Below are 3,675 nucleotides of genomic sequence, written 5' to 3'. Positions count from 1 at the left end.
GCTGCGCACGCAATGGCCCCGCGTTCCTTCCGCCGGAAGCAGCCTCAGCGGGGTCGGGGAGTCGCACCCAATGGGGTCCGGGCGGAGTCGCGGGAGCGTGTTCTTCGTGGCTCAGGGCCGACGGGGGAGCCGCGCTTGGGCTCCCTGGTGTGGGCTGGGGACACGCCCGGCTGAGCCTTTGGTTACCGGCACTTCCCGCGTTAAGTGCAGCGCGGGGCGCCCTGCTGGCCCTGGGGGCAGAGTCCGTGTCCCGGCCCCCCGGGCACTGGGGGATGAAGCTGGTGGCCGCCTTCCACTCCCACAGCGCGCTGCTTTCCTGCCAGACCCGCTCCCGCGCGGCGCTGCAATTGCTACCAGGCTTTTTTGTTACGAACAAATTCTTCTATTATCTGAACACTGTTGAACGTGGCTTCTCGAGTCCCTACAATAGTGATTTCCTCTCCTGAGATAAGGTGCTGTTCTAGTACCGGAGTCCTCTTTAAGTGGGCAGAGGTGTCTGGCCTGTTTGTCCCTTTTGTATACAGTATATTTCAAACACATTGTTTCTGTTCTTCTTTGTGCCTTTTAAGTACACCTTGGTCTCTCTTGGTGATTTCTGTATTTGTTATAGGTGTTTTATCTTCTCTCTTTATATGTATGGTGTATTCTTTCCTTCCTAAAAGCTTCAAGTTAGATGGTGCACAACACTTTAACAGGCTCACCAGACTGGAGGAGGACATGTTCCCACTACACCATGCTGAGCCTGCCTCATTTCCATCCCTGGCACTGAGTGCAATGACAGTTCCAAGGGGACAGCAGCACTAGCCTCATCAGAGGGGGCAGCTGGCCAGCACCCAGAGGGAGCATATGCTACACTCTTTCAATGGATAGGCAGCAGCATATCTGGGAGCCCGTGCCAAAGAGATGCTCCCTCATATCACCTCCTCCTAATTTAGGTGCTGTGTAGTTGTCCATTTCCTAGCAGGCATGTGATGCCTAACTCAAGGCTCAACTCTAATATGGTAGAAACCACAGGCTAAATAGATCACCAAATATATCACGTTCAACTGTCTTGGGACCAGTATGGTCACTCATCAAAAAGGCCAGTTTTTTCATCATTGTTCTGTCCCTGTGGAATGTTTGCTACCTGTTTACTTCTCCCTCGTTGCTCACAATTGGGCAGAAACAGACATCTTTTAGATGAGGAAATGAAGCAGCCAAGGGACAGAATGTATTACTAAGCTGAGTGGGAGGAAAGGAAAATTAGGGAAGTTGCCAACTCCCTTTCTCACATGGGCTAGCCCTATTCTGACATCTAAGACCTTGTCTTCACTCAGGGAAAAAAGGCATATTCTAAACTTGAGTTAACTAACTCAGGGTAAAATCCTAGGGAAGACCAGGAAATTTTCAGTTTTCAACATGAGTTAGCAGGTCGACTTGAAGAGAGGCTATGACTCACCTCTAGTGTCCTTGTAGGGTAAGCAGCACGCTACTTACTCTTGACCACTTGAAGGTATAGGAGAGGTACACTGCTCATGATTAACTCAAAAGTGCATTTAAGGCCTAATCCAAAATCCATTGAAATTAATGGAAAGACTTCCATTGGCTTCACTGGGCTTTGGATCAGGATTTTTAGTGGAAAAATGAGTGATCATTGGGGATGACATTTGGTAAATGGCACTGTATATGATCTAGAGAAGAAATCCACATATGATAAATATAAAATCAGTTCAGTGGAAGTGAATCAGTTCTGGCTCCAACTGAAACTTTATTTTTAGTTAGGGCTTTATCTATTGTACATACAAAATTGATTTGAATGACTAAACAAGTACATTTAACATTGAGAGAAGAGTTATTGCATTTGATTTTGACACCAGAACACTGTTCTGTTTCCACACTTTAAAAATCAGATTTTGAAGAAGACAAAACATCTAAAGACTTCTGAGGTGCATTTGTTTTCATGCAAAATGACCACTGACTTTTCAAACTCAGTGGACACATTTTAAATACTAAATAAAACACCTTGTACTAAAAGACAAATTATTTCTAATTTTGCTCAATAAGATTTTACTCTTACCATTTTCATCAAGTGGCTATTACATGAAGATTAAATTTCAAAGGACAACAGAATAAACATTTTTCTGCACTTTTAGGGCATAAAAATTAATAGATACTAACAATCAATGGCTGTGTAAAATAAAGGCAAAATGGATCAGTATTGGAGAAGTAATGTTGACATCACAGGACACTGGAAGCTGAGCAGGGAAAGGATTTTAAGTCAGACTGGTTAAAGCACTGGGGCAGGGTTGGGGAGCTGTTTGTTCTTTTTGCTAGCACCTATATAACAACATAATGGAAACACTCCAACAAAGGAACACCCCAAACTTTCAATGAAGACCTCACAGAACACATCCGATATCCTCTAAAAGTTCTCCAGCAAAACCAGAATTTACGTTTTATGACCTTTCTAAGGTTAAAAAAAACCAATAGATCCAAAATCTTTTTTGGTAAAATTAACTCTTCTAAAGCGTCTATACCTCAAAGAAGCAAAAAGGGACAAAAACCCAATTATTTCAAAATGCTTTGCAGGAACTGTTTGATCTGTCATATATTCAAACATTTTGAATGGTTAAGCATTTGATTCCCTGTGCACAAAAGCCGGATATAAATGATTTGCACATTTAAGTTTGATAATAGAAACTGGAAAGAAACACTATAAATCACTTTCTTTGTTTTAAATACATTACAAAGGAACAGCAAGGCCTTGATCTTCCTTCTTTCTCAACCCAAACTCATTCATTCATGGGTACACAGGAATGCAAAACTGAGCCATAAGAAGACAGACACCTTTGTGGTGGATAACATTTAAAAATTAATGTTAAATCAAAAATCTGGTTTTAATAACCATTTTGGCAGACCTGGGGTAGGGGCAGTTGTCATTCCTACTTGTTTGGGTAAAATCTCCATAGAGCAATAGGATAATTGGATACTTTCTATCTAATGTATTTTCTGTCATTATATGGGTACCTGGCTTCCCTTGATTGCAAAAAGACAAGTGTATATAGTTAAGATTCTTGCGATTTCTGCATAAAGAATATTGCTCTTCACTGCTTAAATTCTGACCCTTCAAGTTTAAGTCAAAGACAAATAAATTACAAACTAGAAATTCACAGCAAAGAACATTTTCTGCAACATAAATTACATCACAGTAAAACGCATTACAACAGTAATAATGGAAAAATATGAGCAAAAGAGCACTAGCCAACCAAGTGCTGTTTCAAACATTCTTGCTAAATTTTAGTCTGCTCATCATACTTATTTAGCACTCAGCACACAAATTATTCTGGAACAAAGTGACTTTTATTCTAGAATAGAGCATCCACAAGTGGAGCTAATCCAGAAAGTTTCCCTGGGTAGACAAGCCTTTAGCAAAGAGGAGAAACCAACTATAGCTGGAAGTGATCTACTTTATAGGGGGAAATCAACACCAAAAATAAAAATTTTTTTTTTAAGCCTGTTTCTGCTGGTAGGAAAGGTACTGTTTATGTCCAGAGCACATCAGATGAGACACAGCAATAAAATATTGAAGAATTAACGATAATGCTTCTTAAAAGAAATCACAAGTTACAGTAACACATGCAATTGTAAAGATCTTTTACTAGCAAATGTGTAAATGTTTCAGTATATTTAAACACA

This window comes from Terrapene carolina, unplaced genomic scaffold (assembly GCF_002925995.2).
Source record: "Terrapene carolina triunguis isolate 2854851 unplaced genomic scaffold, T_m_triunguis-2.0 Scaffold58, whole genome shotgun sequence".
NCBI lineage: Eukaryota > Metazoa > Chordata > Testudines > Emydidae > Terrapene > Terrapene triunguis.
The sequence above is the reverse complement of the archived record's forward strand: the minus strand, read 5'-3'. Positions refer to the sequence as shown.